Genomic DNA, 17,387 nt, shown 5'->3' with positions numbered 1-17,387 from the left:
ACTTAGCTTTTAAGCGTTTTTTAGACGACATATTCATGCTGTGGCCACATTCCGAATACTCCCTTTTGTCGTTTATTGAAAACTTCTGTAACGTGTATCCCACTATAAAATTCACTCATGCATATTCTAGAGAGAGCATAGATTTTCCAGACGTCCATATAAGCATCTCTGATGGCACCCACGTAACTAATCTTTACCGAAAACCGACTGACTCCCAACACTTACCCATCATTTCACAGCTGTCATCCCCGACATACTAAATTGGCCATCCCCTACTGTCAGGCCCTCCGCTACCGGCGTATTTGTTCCCAAGATGAAGTTCGTTAAGGTTTAAGAAGGTCAAGGTAACTAGTCACTGGTCAAACGAAACTTCCCCCAGGATGTTGTGCAGGACGCGATATGTAGAGCCGTGTTCGCCTTCTGATCCCGAGATCGCGGGTTCGAACCCAGCCGAGGACGCCAGCAACTTGGTGGCAGGGTACAAGTTGCTTAGACATGCCGTCATCCGCGAGGAACGTTAAATACGGGGTGCCGTGTGATGAGCTTTCATTGCACGTTAAACCCTCAGGTGGACAAAAGCAATCCACAGACTGACCGCTGTGGCGTCGCTCATGATCTTAGTTGTCTCGTGACGTAAACACCCAATTTTATATATACAGGGTGTCCACGCTAAGTGTGAACAGATTTTTTTTTAAATATATATAACACTTTTTCCAAGATGAAATCAATTGCAATATAGCATATGCTGAAGGGCACTCCCTAGCAGGGCATTAGCAAAGTCCAAAGGCAATGTCTTAATTAACTTTCATTAATCAACTTTTTAATTATAAAAGCTACAAAGTTGTCCCAATGAGAACATCTGTTCCTTTCGGTCACCCGATATGGTAGCCGTTTTCAGAACAGAAATCCGTTCGATAGACCGCCCGCAAAAAATTCGTGAAGGAACGCCATTTTTTTTTCTTTATTTTGTTCGTTGCGCTTCTTAGAAGACGCGTATTTCCTTCATCCCCAACGAGAGAGGGGGAAGGAGCACAGTGCCAACTCATGCGTCGAAGATGAGCTTTAACTTGCGGAAATAAAACAAAAACAAATATATCGGGTGACTCTATCGGAACTGGCCTTATTTTGGGTTGCATTTTCTGTTTCCTTTTAATCTTTTACCAGGAAACGAGAGGCGATAGTGTGCTCTTTCTCCCTCTCACATTGGGGGTGAAAGAAAGACGCGTCTTCTAAGAAGCGCAATGAACAAAATAAAGAAAAAAATGGCGTTCCTTCACGAATTTTTTTGCGCGCGATCTATCGAACGGATTTTTGTTCTGAAAACGGCTACGATATCAGGTGACCGAAAGGAACAGATGTTCTCATTGGGACAACTTTGTAGCTTTTATAATTAAAAAGTTAATTAATGAAAGTTAATTCAGACATTGCCTTTGGACTTTGCTAATGCCCTGCTAGGGAGTGCCCTTTAGCATATGCTATATTGCAATTGATTTCATATTGGAAAAAGTGTTATATATATTTTTAAAAAATTTGTTCACACTTAGCGTGGACACCCTGTATATATATATAAAAGTGGAATAATAAGACCTGGACTACAGATTACAGGAACGTTAACAAAAACTAATTTATTTAATGGGCAATTTAACACATATATTCAAAAAAGAATGGTCGACGTTTCGACAGTGGCACTGTCTTCGTCAGGACCATCGCCTCTCGCGTCATGGAAAAAGATTGAAAGGAAACAGAACATGCAACCCAAGATAAGGCCAGTTCCGATAGAGTCACCCGATACATTTGTTTTTGTTTTGTTTCCGCAAGTTAAAGCTCATCTTCGACGCATGAGGCGGCACTGTGCTCCTTCCCCCTCTCACGTTGGGGATGAACGAAATACGCGTCCGCGAAGATGCGCAATGAACAAAATAAAGAAAAAATGGCGTTCCTTCACTAATTTTTTGCGGGCGATCTACGGAATGGATTTTTGTTCTGAAAGTCTCATATATACTTTTTTTTTAATTTGTATACACTTAGCTTGGACACCCTGTATAATCCACTTTTTTCGAGATGAAATCAATGGCAATAAGGCATATGCTGAGGAGCACTCCTTAGGAGGGCACCAGCAAACTGCTAAGGCAATGTCCTGGTTAGCTTTCAATAATAACTTTTTCTTTATAACAGCTACAATGTCGCCCCAGTGAAAACATCTGCTGCCTTCAGTCGCCAGATACCGTTGCCGTTTTAAGAACAAAAATCCGTTCGATAGATCGTCCGCAGAAAAATCGTGAAGGAACACATTTTTTTCTTTCTTTTGTTCATTGCGCAACTTCAGAGACGTGTTTTCTCTTCACCCCCAATGCGAGATGGTGAAGGAGCACAGTGCAGCCTCATGGGTCGAAGATGAACTTTATCTTGCAGAAACAAAAAGAAATGTATCCGGTGACGCTATCCTAAGTGCCCTTATCTTGGGTTGTATTTGGTGTCTTAATGTTTTTCCGGGCCGTCAGAGGCGATAGTGTTTTTTTTCACACTCTCACATTGGGGGTGACGCGTGAAGACGCGTCTCCGAAGATGCGCCATGAACAAAATAAAGAAAGAAATCATTTCCTTCACGATTTTTTTTGCGGACGACCTATCCGACGTATTTTTGTTCTGAAAGCGGCAACGGTATCAGATAACTGAAGGGACCGACCTTGTAGCTTTTATAATTGTAAAGTTAATTATCGAAAATCAATTAGGATATTGCCGTAGGTTTTTGCTGGTGCACTCCTAAGTTGTGCTATGTAGTGTCCTTCAGCATACGCTATATTGCAATTGAGTTCATCTCGAAAAAAGTGATATACATATATATATATATATATATATATATAGAGAGAGAGAGAGAGAGAGAGACTACAAAAGGAGAAAATATATTTCATTATATATATCTATATATAATTAAAAATTTGTTCGCAGTTAGCTGGGACACGCTGTATAATTAAGCGGCCCGTACAACCAGTGTAAAAAGCTATACTGGGGGTTGTGTACGCCATACACGTTGGAAGCCCAGTATAGTTAAGCAACTGTGTGAAGCCAATACTGTTGTAACACGTGTTTTGTATCGTTAGTGTGATCAGACGTTATACATGAGCTATATATGTTTCGCGTGTTGGTATAACCAGTGCGACTACCACTTTAGGCTCTATGTGATGTGTTTGACCCTAGATGGAGCTTGCGTCGGTTCGATTGCCTATCTGCGGAATTATTTCCAATGGACACATAGGGCCACAACAGTGTCAACCTCGAAACTTTTGATGAAGCTAACGTACAACTTGAAAGCATAACAATTTTGCGATGTCACTGTTCATGCGTTTATTTTTCAGCGCTGTCAGTGCTTGCGGCGAAAGAGGCGTTGCTTACCCCTAGCTTTATAGGACCGGGAAGCACAAGTCAACCCTTATAACAAAATGTTTCCAAATTCTATAGCAATTGTATACTTAAACCTAGAAAGGGCAGGTACAAAAGCTATAGGAATTCTATATAGCCTTTCTCTAATCCTAACACATGTTCAATGAATATCTCGAGACTAGTTTCTATAGAAACTGTATACAGAAAAATAGATACACGTCGGAAACAATATGAATAGAATGGTGAAAAAATGGAACCCGAGAAGGGACAGAGGAGGGACGACACGACACGTTCTCGAAAACGTTCGAGAACGCTCGAAACGTTCGAAAACGTTCGAGAACGTGTCGTGTCGTCCCTCCTCTGTCCCTTCTCGGGTTCCATTTTTTCACGATATACCAGCTGCAGCTGGCCTGCACCCTTGCCCTTTTGTCATGAATAGAATGGCCTTTCTTTTTCGATACAGCTTACAGCAATGGCTTAGAGCTTCGATACCTCGTAGGCTACGTATAAACATTAAAAATATTTAACAGATCAGTGACACACGCCATTTGCTATTGTTTCGGTTCCCGAATATTTCATGTAACGTCGGTCAACAACGGCATGCCGGTTTTCGTAACCACCACCACCATGTAACGTCGTCTAACGCGTAGCTTTTGGTTCCTCAGGAGGATCCTTTCGTGTAACACTTCTGCATATGAATGTTTTGCTGCAAAAGAAGAAAAAGAACACCAGCTCGCGTGGCTCAGTGGTTAGCGTAGTTAGCGTGCTGGCAATGTCGAGATTAGGAGGTACCCGGTTTCGAATCCTGGTGCCGGCTGTGCTGTCCGGGGTTTTCCCTGGATTTTCCTCAGATGCTTTCAGACATATGTTGGCACAGTTCCCTTAGAAGTCGGCTAAGGAGGCACATTCCCCCGAGGCGTCCGTCGTGGTGTTGCCCACCTCTGTGAGGCTGACAACGGCGAGCCCTTTCACCACCACTAGCACTCTTTGCCGAAAAAGATGTGGAAGACAAATTACGGCGGAAATATTTATGCAAAATGAATATGGTTCGGACGTAGTTTAACCGCGTTTCTTACTCATGCATAATATTGGTGAAGTAACGAAGCGTTATCGGTTGCCGTGCACTGCTTCGCGAACTCCATCCTCTGGTGGATGACATCATTACCTATGCTCGTATGTATTCATTATGAAACAGCACTCCGAACACTTTTACGATTTCGGACAAGGTGTATGTCGGAGTGCTCCAAGCAACACACGCGCTCCTCCAGAGTTTTCAATAGGGTGCACCTACTTCACTCATAAAATTTGCCGACTTCTAAATCTCGTTTTTACTACACTCAATGACACGTACTCGAACAACACTGTCGAGTACTTTTTGCAAAAGTAGTCATTAGTAGGTCTAATTTTAGTAATTTTAAAAACTAATTAACAGAAAATTAATTTTCGCGAATTTCGCGACCGTCTTCCCATGTTGGTAAATGGGCGCCGACGGCGTGGGGGCTCGGGGGCCCAAGCCTCCTCACCCTCCCGGAACTTTCTAAGGGCCCCTCCGAGAAGTTCACCCAGCTGACACTCAAAAGAAGAACAACAACATATTTATTTCGAGTTGATAGATAAGGAAGTAGCTTCATCGCTAGGGGCGATACTCTACCCCATTGCTGGTGGTGATGCGGGGAATGACATAATGAGCCCCTTGACAATATGGATTTAAGACCTATGGTATCCAGAAAGGTGAAGAGAGCTTTGAGGGCAGAGCGTTGGTGGGCTGAATGTGGCCAGGGACCAAGCAATATTGTGAGAGAGAGGGGGCGAGAGTCCAGCTCGTTAAGCGATCCGGAGAGTACGGTTCGGGAAGGTTGATACTGTGGGCAATGGAGAAGAATGTGCTCTAGATCTTCTACAGCACCGCAGTGACTGCACTGGGTAGAGTCAACTCAAGAAGAACGTTCCGAGGGATATCCTAAGAATCGCGTGTTTCATGCGAGTGAACATGAAAATCATGAGCAAGTTTGCCTCACAGCGTCACCACACGGAACCCCCGACACCATGCCCGACCTCTGTGTATGGAAGGAGGACGGGGGCGTTGCAGTAAATCCAGATAGGCCTGTTGTCATCCCCATAGGTTTCATGTAAAGTCATTCATTAATAGATGGCTCTCGAGATACAGGGCTAGAAAATTTAGTGTGCATGATCCGCTCGAGGTGCCTGCCACCGGCAACAGGACGGCAGTGGACGTTGAGTTCCATTGTTATCTTAACACGCTGAAACGTACCGATTGTTTACAGCATATCAGCACGTATTTTTATGCAGTAGTATTGCTGTGGCATGACCACACGTCCTCCTGACCGTTGTAAGAGAAGAAAAAAAATGCTTCAGTAGGCGCATGGTGTCCACAGGCCTCGAAAAGGAAGCTCGTTGATAGCCCCGTATATAAACCCCTCGTATATAAAAGGATATGCAGTTGGAAGGTAGACGGTTGCCATGTTGTGTGACCTTCAATCTCATTGAGGGACGAACTGCGGGCTCGCAGTTCCATTACTTTCACGTCCGATGACTATGTTGCGACAATGTCATGTGTTATGTGTGGTATGCTATTTACTATGTATGCATGGTTATGTGTGCTACCTAAAGGGACGGTCTCGTACCCCCTGCCCCTCTTATAAAGTGTACCATTCGATTGCCCTTTGTTTAAAATGGAATACTGCGAATTTACGTTTGGTCGTTAAGGGATAACAAGTGAAGATAATGTCGCATGTTTTGATGTAATTTACATCGCATCACATACATTGCGGTGTATAGTACATACGATCGCCGTATTTGATGAGGCAATCGTATGTAAAGAACTGCGAGGTCCTATACGTTTTTCAGCCGGTCAGACTCCGAAGCGAGGAGGGTTTATCTGACACCTGAATAAAACGCCGAAAACTGTTTATCCGCACAATTGGGCCGCTTCCCTACTTATCCCGGCCACTTAACGGCCTAATAAAACACGAAAGAATACACATCACAAAGCATGACCAGGTTCAATAATTCTTATACTGCGCACGAGTCCTGTGCTCTAACCTATATAAGTCACTGAGAGAAACAGTTTCTGAAAACTGTGTGAAATGAGAAAGTATAATAACAAACGGTTTGTTGTTGCTGATTTCCTTGTTGAAACCGTGCAGTCTCGGCCATACTGTAACGTCCTGTAGCTGCCCCTCCCTTACATTCTACACACAATCCTGGCATACCTGTGCCTGGATAGCCATTTCGAATGCGAGGAAACAAGCACGGTTAGATTGCAAGGAATACACAACGCACTTGGTCTATCCAAATCTACCCGTACTTTAAAATCAGTGATTTCTCGAGGCCCCCTCACTGAAACGCTCAAATGTTGAAATGTTTGGCGTCAGGGTATGGACTCGATTCCGGCTGAGGACGCTATCAGCTTTTCGGAGGGGTACAGGTCGTACAGGGTGCTTATAGATTGTGCACGCGCAGCGAGCTAACGCCCAACGCATTGCAAGCGCTACTGGAAAGGTTCCTCGGAGCGCAGGGACCCTCAGGGCTGAGCGAGAATACGGCGATATGCACAGACCGACCACTGTTGCATCGCTTCCGATCATTTTTGTGTCACGACATAAAGCAACAAATTATCCATTGCAAGAGAAAGAGAGCACCTCATGCAGCAAGCAACGACCTGGTACTGAGCATGAGCTCGTGATGCCCTGATAAGCCATTCATTGGTACCAACGCACTGCTCCGTTTCCTGGCTGGCGCGGTGCAAACCTCTGCATTTCACGGAAAGCTCATGTGATGCAAAACGGGAGAGTATTTCGGATCTTCACAAAAATCCTTCCGCAAGGCGCGCAGCGAGCTTAAGCGCATCCATGTAAACAATCGCACGTGGCCTGGTGCCACAACCGTAACCAAGCGCGTCCATGCATTGGATAGGCTGGTTATCACACCAGTCATTGTAGCTCAGCATAACTCTCGTACATTTTCTTTCAGTTCTCAGGCGAAAAACGCACATTCTAAAATGTCGCCCACATGGTAGTTTAGGACAACTATGTTAATCCTCAGAGACAAGTTAAAAGTCGCAGGACAACCCCACTCACAATCACAAATCTGAAGTCGCTCTGCATCGGCACGCGCGGTCGCATTACAGCTCCGACCGCGCTTCCATTACACTCCCGTACGCGCGCTTCCATTACACTCCCCGTTGCAAACTGATCATGTTCCGAAATGAGGTGTCGCTGGTGACGTACATGGAGAAGGAGTACGTGTTTATTTACAAGCCGCATTAAATACGCGCGGAAAGAAAGCAAATGGCTTAGCTTCCACGTATCCGATTATGCGCCATATTCTCGGAGACCCCACAGTCAATGCACGGACTACATTCTCCAATCGCGGAGATATATGTCTGAATGCCCCCATTTCCAGAGCAAAGGGGATGACTCCAGCCAACGTCCTTCTACAGGTTCCAATTACCATGACAACGGTGACGTAGCCGCAAGCCGAAGTAATGCGTGACGTTGCATGAGAGTGGAGCGCAGGTTTCGTCGTCTGCTATTGCGGCACGTTTCAAGAAATTCCTCGAAAAGGAATTGGTTCTTCTGAATAAAACTTTGACGGTTGTATGTGTGCACTACGCGTAAAGATAGCATCGTTAAGTCTCGGAATCGCCCCGGCTGTACTAGACCGTCCCTTTAAGGTATTCATGGTGGAGCCTAAAAGTTGTTGCTCACGCCAGTCCCCACAGTGCGTTATCCTATCTAGCATTACATGATAACTCATTGCAATTCTGATCTTACATTCGACCCATATCCGCAAACCATTATGCGCAATTTAACATTATTCCCACATTGTCTTAGCAGTTCAACGATTGCTATCGCTTTATTGCTATCGTTGCGACGAAGCTCCCCACTCATCATCTCAGAATAAAGTTGTTGTTTTCGTTACCTCGTTTCATCACCTAATTTTTTAGTTTACCTCGGGGTCGTGTAAGGAAGTACAGGGGGGGGGGGGGTCGTTAACATTTAATACCATGATGTTAATATGAGCAGCATACAGAAACATCTCGAAAGTCCACATGTACAATTTGCACAGATACGTGCAGGTAAATAGAAATTATTGATGGGATGGTTACGCACTTGTAACACGATTCTCAGCGTCAGCTCTGGATGAAACAATGTTTAAGGCTACGGTCCCACCTTCTCCACCCCCATCCCCATCCCCAACAAGTGTTCGGTACTGCAGTCCGTGAATTTCTTCACTCATCCGAAATCCATCAACAATGATATCTGCTTCCATAGCAGCTGACGACTTGTGCCAGTTCTTGTTGCACTTGTGTCGAGGGATTTCAACATCTTTCAATTAGTAGTGCGAGTTCATCAGCGACTTTCTGTTAGCAATTTATACAAGTATTGTCAACCAATTCTTTGGAGATCACCGTATGTTCATGCACAACTGCAAGAAAATATCTTACAGTTACCACCCTTCATTCTCATGGAAATAATTTTCAGAACTCAGCACATGTCCGTCTCGCATCATGACTTCTACCCGTTACCCTATATACCATTTCGTATCACTAATACTGTACAATATCTCCGAAATTTAGCAAACAGTATGCGCCATACCTGTCCAAGTGCGCCTTCTCTCCGAAGAAATGATCCCTTGCTCATTGCTGGCACTCCTAAAACTAACAAGGACTTGTAGCATCATCATCATCGCCGCGCACCGAGCTTAGCACGGTCCCCGTGCGCTGCGAATAAATCTCTTTTCGTTTGACCTTCCCAGGCTTCCGGTTGTCCCTCCTTGGATCGCGCTACACTGGTGACCCGGCCTTTGCTACGATGCAGCCTTCTGCAACCGGCGACGCGCCCCGCTTCCCTGCACAGCCCCGGTTCGTGGAACAGGCCGCCCCTGCCTTTGCTGCCCAGTCTCAGGTCGGCCATTTTGCCATTCGCCTGCCGCCATTTTTCAGCCAGCAACCCCAGCTTTGGTTTGTGCAAGCTGAAGCGCAGTTTGCCCTCGCAGGCATCACTACTGAGACGCGGAAGTATTATCATGTCATTTCCGTTCTGCCTCCGGACATCTCGCTGGAAGTCTCTGACTTGCTCCTTCACCCTTCACCCACCGAGCCCTATACCGCTCTCAAGACAGCGCTCGTTGAACGCACAATGGCTTCCGAGCGCAAGCGGCTACAGCTCCTGCTCGACGCAGAAGACCTCGGCGACCGAAGACCATCCCAGATGCTTCGGCATATGGAGAACCTCCTCGGCTCGCGCGCCGCGACCTTCGATCGGGTTCTGTTGAGGGAGCTGTTCCTGAAACGCCTTCCCAGCCAGGTGCAGGTGGTTCTGGCCACCGCCTCTGACCTGGATATCGCAGCACTGGCCAAGCTTGCCGACAAGGTTCTCGAAGTGAGTTCCCCCACCCTCTCGGCTTCTACAGCTCCGGTAGCTGCCCTGGCACCCTCTCAAGACCCAGCCACCGCTCAGCCCTCTTCCCCTCAGTTGACCACGCTCACTGAAGAAATTCGACGGTTATCTGACGTAGTCGCTTCAACCTTGTCGAGCCGGCGCCCCCGGCGCCGACCTCCATCCCATCGCCCATCCCCCCGACGGCGCAGCTTGACCCCTTCTCCCAGCCGACCTCCAGCCGCTTGCCTTCCGCCTTGCTTCTACCACGCCAAGTTCGGCGCCGCTGCTCGCAACTGCGCCAGCCCTTGCGGCTGGCCGGGAAACAGCAGAGAGGATCACTAACGGCGACTAGTGATCCCCGGAACACTCACCCAGGTCGCCTTTTCTTCATTGCCTGCAAATCTCACGGTTTCCGGTTCCTGGTGGACACCGGCTCCCAAGTCAGCGTGTTGCCAGCTAGCGCTGCAGACACAAAGACCTGCCATGCACCACCTCTCCGCTGTGAACGGCACTTCGGTGCCCCTTTACGCGGAAAGATCGCTGGCACTAGACGTGGGCTTACGCCGTCTATTCCGGTGGATTTTCCTCGTGGCCGCCGTTACGCACCCCATTCTCGGCGTAGACTTTTTAAACCATTACCCTCTCGCCGTTGACACCTTCCTCCGTCGGTTTGTCGACTCTACTACCAACCTGTCTGTGGCCGGCATTTCGTCAACGCGTATCTCCCCACGCCATGGTCTTCTCGGCCTGAAACCTGCCAATCCGAGTTGTGACTACGGAGCCCTGCTTGCAGAGTTCCCTAGCCTCACCCAATCTCCCGAATGCACTCGCCCGGTGCAACACGACGTGGTACACCGTATCACTACCGCCGGACACACCACCCATGCCAAGCCTCGCCGTCTCGCTCCCGAAAAACTTGTCATCGCCCGCCAGGAGTTCGAGCATATGCTGGAAATCGGCATTGCTCGTCCATCTGACAGCAGCTGGTCATCGGCCCTCCACATGGTTCCCAAGAAAACTGGGGACCGGAGACCATGCGGAGATTACAGGGCTTTAAACGTAAAGACCGTTCCAGACCGCTACCCCCTGCCTAACACCCATGACTTTACGGCTGGTTTGCATGGGGCCACCATCTTTCCAAAAATCGACCTGCGGAAGGCGTACCACCAGATTCCCATGGCTCCTGAGGACGTTTCGAAGACGACCATTACCACTTCGGCCCCTTCGAGTTCCTCAGGATGCCCTTTGGACTCCGCAACGCTGCACAGACCTTCCAAAGGTTTGTTGATTCTGTGACCAGAGGATTACCATTCGTTTTCGCGTACGTTGACGACATACTCTTGGCCAGCTCCTCCGCCGAAGAGCACCTCCGGCACCTTCGCCTACTTTTCGAGAGGCTCGCTCACCACGGTATCGTCATCAACGCAAAGAAATGCGAATTCGGCAGCACCTCTCTTGAATTTCTCGGCCACCACCTCGCCATTAGAGGCATCAGACCTCTTCCGAGCAACGTGCAAGCCATCCTAGATTTTCCTCGCCCCGACACCATCCGTAAACTTCGCAGATTCCTGGGACTCATTAATTTCTACAGGAGGTTTATTCCTCACTGTGCCTCCACCCTCCTGCCCCTCGAGGAGATGCTGAAGCTTCCTGAGCAGCCCTCCGCAGCCCTCGACTGGTCCCTGGAACGTCAGCATGCCTTCGACCTAGCCAAGTCAAACCTCGCCAACGCTAGCCTGCTGGCCCACCATGCCCATGACGCCCCGACAACCTTGATGGTTGACGCCTCCAACCAGGCCGTCGGATCAGTTCTCCAGCAGCACATCTCTGGCTTCTGGCACCCAATAGGAGATATGCGAAATGAAGCGCCCTCTCTTGCCCGTTAGCGGAAACGCGCTCGCGCCATTTTCGTCGAGGCGATGCTTGGAAAGCATGGCCGTTCCGTGTACACGGTTTGCGTTGCCCCAGAGTAAGTTTGACTGAATAGTGGCAGCTGAAAATGGCTTCTGTTGTCATCCTATGTGTAAGCGCCTAATGTATCACAGCGTTAGTAAAAGTTTGTTGTGCAGCAAGGCAGCAGCCGGCAGCATAGTGTAAACGACACTGCAAGCTTTTCGTTCTGCTTAGTAAAGAATCGTCTGATTACCACAACTTTTTGTCGTGAAAAGGACTGCGTATGTCGAAACTCTGAAGAACAAAACAGAATGTTATTTAGTAATGATGAAGGTGTCACCGCACTGCTGCATGAAGCTGTACTAGCAGAGAGGAATAAAACGCCAAAGGGTGCGTATTCATGAATCGCTGTAACTGAGCACTAGGAAGAAAATGACATGAAGAAAAAACCTCAAATAGTATCCTGTAGTTGAGGCTACTATCGGACCAGACTAAAGCTTAACGAGTAAAGCTTAACATTCTCGATCATTCAGAATTAATACGAGTATGCAGTCACTTTAGAATCAGGCATTTGCCGCTCGTTTATGCACCACTGATGCAGAACCTGAGAGGCAGACCCATAATGTGATATGAGTGATCCTAATTTGACTCTTTTTGTAAAATCACTGAACTTATGGTGAATTATATCATAACCCGCAGGTGAATTGTCAAATGTGATAGATTGGAATATTGTTATGCATATGTACCTAGTGCGCTCTCTTGACGTACGTCCTAACTCCAAATAAGCATGTGCACAATAATTTGCGGTTTCTACATGTGTTCTCTACTGTGTTCCAGTTTCTCGTGCACAACGGAAAGTAAGAAAAGAAATTAGTCGAACCACTAAATAGGCCAGAACGCGAGAATAGGACGTCATCTATAAATATTTGCTTTTAAATCTTCTTTGTGTTTGTGTGTGCGTTAAGGAAGATCACTTCTTGTAGTTGAACTACGTAGGATAAAACCACTCTTATTACAGGTTCAGAATCATGGCATTTATGTTGATCAAATATTTATTTATTAAATAACAAATAAATGTTGGTCATGAAGTCACATGCTCGACAAACGGGTCAAGTCGTGGCTTAAGGAGAGCAAGCAGCAATGATAGAACCAGATACCTTTCAACATCTAAATCTGAAACTTAGTACCATATCGTCTAATTATATATCACAACTACCAAATGCAGCAGCACTACAACCGTGGCGTGGTTACCAGAATCTCAAAACATTAAGGAAGAAATTACTCGGCACAGTGCGGCAACTGGTATGAAAAACTCCTGCATCAAAATATTCCCTTTTATAAGACCAGTATCTCATTTAATCTTACCATCGCAATATCAGCTAAAACTAAATAGCGAAGTATTGCAGAAAACAAAGTAAATGCAAATGCCGAACGTCGATGATAAATGCCGTGTGAGATCTCGCTGAAAATGGAATCGATCGCAAAACTGTAGGACTATTTCTGCTGCTGAGACTAGAGTTCTGAACAGTTTGTCATTCGTACATTCCGCCGAAATGTTCTGTACTCCACCGAGAAGTCGTGCTTCAAAAATTGCGGCCGTGGACTTCTCTTTAGCGGAATCCCCTCAAGCCGCGCTGCAGCTCGTGAGAGATATGCCTTAGCCATGGCGGCCGGGAGCGGCGCACTCGACAGATGGCGCTATTTCGCATATCTCCTATAGACTTTTTCTCTAAGAAGCTTACTGACACCCAAGCCAAGTACAGTACCTTTGGTCGAGAGCTCCTGGCAGCTTACATGTCCGTGCGCCACTTTCGCCACCTGTTGGAAGGCCGACATTTCACGTTGCTTACTGACCTAAAGCCGCTGGCAGGCGCCTTCCGAAAGTCCAGTTCCTGCTACTCGCCACGAGAAATCAGGTACCTGGCATTTTTGTCAGAATTTTGTTCGGACATAACCCACATCAAGGGATCCGACAACGTTCCCGCGGACGTTCTCAGCCGTCTAGCTGCCATTCAGTCATCCCAGGACTTTTCCCTCGACCGACTAGCACAGCTCCAGCAAACAGACAATGAGCTCGAAGCCCTTCGACGCTCCCCGTCTGCGTTGATTTTGCAAGACGTGCTGCTGCCCGGTGCTTCCTCGCCCGTCATCTGCGATACCTCGTCCGGCACCCCTAGACCGTTCGTTCCAGTAAGCCTTCGCCGGGCGCATTTTGACAGCATTCATAACCTTGCCCACCCTGATGTCAGGCGTACTGTCAAGCTTGTCTCCGCAAGATACGTCTGGCCCGGTATCACCAAGGACGTTCGGCTCTGGACTCAGGCCTGCCAGGCCTGTCAATGCTGCAAGATCCACCGCCACACCGTCATGCCTCTGTCCCGCTTCCTTCCTCCCGACGCCCGCTTCGACACGATACATGTCGAAATTGTCGGCCCCCGGCCACACTGCGAAGGGAAGCGGTACATCTTGACATGCGTCGACCGCTTTACGCGGTGGTCGGAGGACGTTCCCCTTGCAGACATGACCGCCCACTCGGTGGCTGCTGCCTTCGTCAGCACATGGATCAGCCGTTTCGGCGTTCCCTCGGAGATCGTCACCGACAGGGGAAGACAATTCGAGTCCGCCCTTTTTCACGCACTCACGAAGCTCCTAGGCTGCTCGCGTCTCCGGACGACATCCGGCAACTAACGGCTTTGTAGAACGCTTCCATCGCACCCTGAAGGCCGCCCTCATGTGCATTGGAAACACAGCCGAATGGGTTTCTTCTCTTCCGGTGGTGGTTCTACGCATCCGCACGGCCCTGCATGTCGAACTCAATTGTTCCCCCGCCGAATTAGTCTATGGCACCACGCTTCGCTTGCCGTCGGAGTTCTACGCTTCCCAGACCACGCTTTCCCCAGGTGACTCGGCAGCCTATCTCGTTAAGCTCCAGCAAGCCTTCCGCTGCCTTCGACCTTCCCCGCCTCGCGAGCGGCACAGCCAGTCTCCCTAGCTCAGCCCCGATCTCATGAACTCCTCCCACGTGTTTCTGCGGACCGACGCCGTACACAGGTCTCTGCAACCGCCATACACTGGGCCTTATCCCGTTCTCTCGAGAACCCCCAAGACCTCGATCATCAAGGTCAACGGCAGAGAGGAGACTGTCTCTAACGACAGACTAAAGCCGGCCCATGTTTTGAATCCGGACGTCTCTACTGAAGCCTTGGCAAGCTTCTCTCCACTTTCGCATCTCCCGTCCAGCCCATCACCCAAGACAGTCACTTGGAGACAATAAGTCTCCTCCAGCGGGGGGGGGGGGGGGGGGGGCATGTAGCATCATTGTCATCGCCGCGCACCGAGCTTAGCACGGTCCCCGTGCGCTGCGAATAAATCTCTTTTGGTTTGACCTTCCGAGGCTTCCGGTTGCCCCTCCTTGGATCGCGCTACAGACTCTTCGAAGCTCGAAAATCCAGATCCAATAGTCATGAAGGCCCAGACTGCAGCATCATTCACCCCCATTGTCCTCACATCAGCCCCCACAGGTGTAGGCTCAGTGACAGGATCTGTGGTGACCTTTCTTATTTCATTGCACCCATTCCGCATCTACGTAAAATCTGACCAGAGTCCAACCAGTCTTTCACTCTGAAAGGTGAATCGCTCGCAAAATATTTCTGGACAAATATGCTGGTCCATTTCACGAATTCCCTTGACGAAGTGAGCCACTGAAATTATTCTCCGGCCGGAAACTGTTGCTTCTTTAGTGCTTACAGGAATGTCTGTCTCCAGAGAAAGGTCTGGCAGGCTTTCAGTAGTACAACATGTCTGTAGTGTAGAACATGCGTCTGTAGCAGAAGTTACAGGCATAGCAGTGACAGTGGTTTCTTGTGGGAAGCTTGGCAGGCTCGTCAAAGGCTGGTGGTCAGCTCCCTGAGCTTGTGTGCTGCTTCTTATCAGAAAATCGTCTCCCGTTGACAGTGACACAACGCGGATAGCGTTTGCCAGCTGTAAACCGTGTGCATGGTTGACTGCAACCGCCGCTTGAGTTTCTTCACTGAAAAAGTATACCGTATCCGCATATAGTACACGTAGCGTTTATCTCTCTCTCTCACACGCACACACACCGATTTTATCGCATATCTCTATCTATCAGCGTTCGCGTATGAACTGTATCTATTAGCAGAAGCAGGGCTTACCGTTTCTGGTTCCTTAGCCTACGACATCGCGCTCGGTGTGACTTTCGATAGGCACCTCGAAGCGTCCTTCCCGTTCCCAGTAGGTTCCGGAGACCTCTTCACTGTCTTACACTGGGTTCCGGAAAAACTGATGAAAGTATTTTTTCCTCCACCCGCTTACACCCCAACCCTTGGAATACAGTCATAACTAGGCAACAATTTACTTTGATATTACCTCTTTTACTGATACCAAAATAACGTTTTAGGATACGAAGGGTGGCGTTCATAAGGCAGACAGTCATAAGGAAGAATTATCAGAAGGTCGAACCTCAAAACGCCGAAAAACCAAAACACCGAACAGTCATAAGCCCAAAAACCAGGGGGCTGAAAAATCAAAATACCGAACAATCAGAACGCCGAAAAGTCAGAAAACCGAATTATCGAAAGGCCGAGAAATAAGGAACCCAAGAGACGACAACTGTTATTCCAAGTGTGATTAAAAAGTTTGCTCTACAAATTAAGTAGGATAAACTTCGTGTGAATTAATACAGCAAATAAATTATTTCGCCGAACTTCGCGTTAATAACGTGCTTTCGATCACTTGAGGTGGTGGAAACATACGGATCACTGTGTTATTGTATATGTGATCATTGTACACAATGGCAATATGTTAAAACGAAAAATTATGAGCTATCCGATGACATTTCCCATTCTCCTCCCATTTTCAAGAACAGCTTCCACATAGGACATTCCTAGAATCTGTGCCCTACCATCAGTTCTGACTCAGAACCACACCTAATTGTTCCGCCTTTCAATAAGTAGGGTGAGCAGGTGAGTGAATAACCTGATGGGACGAGTCAATTTCTATTCTGGAAGAAATCAAATTTGTGCTCCTGTGTCAGGGGACAAGCATGGTCAGACAGGGGCGCGCACAATTGCTCACCGGAGAGTTACTCACCGGACAATTGCCCACCAAAAATGTGCTGAGGCTGGACAACTGCTCACCACAGAACAGTTGAAGCCGGACAATTATTCACCGACTCTCTCACCACACTTATATTGTTATTTCATTTCGCGTTTATGGCGCTTGACTTTTTTTTGTTAGCTAAACTTTTTTTTAATCTAAGCTGCTTCGAATAAATCTAGGAAAATCCGCCAGGGAAGAGGGTGAGGCGAGAGGTCGTCCACTTGCAGGCGCCCGAGCGTCTTTGTCAGGCCCTGCGTCCATGGGGCTTTCCTACAAGATTTTTTTCAAGTGGGGGGACAGCAAAGTGTTTCCAGGGGGCAAAGCGTGCAACTACCTCACCTCGTTCCTTGGGGACGGACACTGCGGCCTGTGCTTGGTGCTCACAGGTTCATATTGTTATGATATCTGAGGACAAAAAGATCACCTATGAATATAGAGTCAATATTTTCAGAAGTGACCTTGCCCCCTCTCGATACCCCCATGCCTGCGTCACCAGGATCTTCCAAGACACAAGCCGGGGGAGATTTAAAAACACATCACTATTTAACCACTACAATTCACGAATTTTCTATCTCTGTCCAAAGCCAC

At 47.8% G+C, this 17,387-nt stretch overlaps 1 protein-coding gene across 4 annotated transcripts in view; it reads right to left on the bottom strand.

Moving 5' to 3' along the window:
- Positions 1 to 17,387, bottom strand: part of LOC135371802 (uncharacterized) — a 177,392-nt gene that overhangs the window by 3,435 nt on the left and 156,570 nt on the right. The window lies entirely within an intron of this gene.

Source organism: Ornithodoros turicata, unplaced genomic scaffold (assembly GCF_037126465.1).
Source record: "Ornithodoros turicata isolate Travis unplaced genomic scaffold, ASM3712646v1 Chromosome122, whole genome shotgun sequence".
In the NCBI taxonomy this organism is placed as follows: Eukaryota; Metazoa; Arthropoda; class Arachnida; order Ixodida; family Argasidae; genus Ornithodoros; species Ornithodoros turicata.
This window is presented reverse-complemented; position numbering and strand designations above follow the sequence as displayed.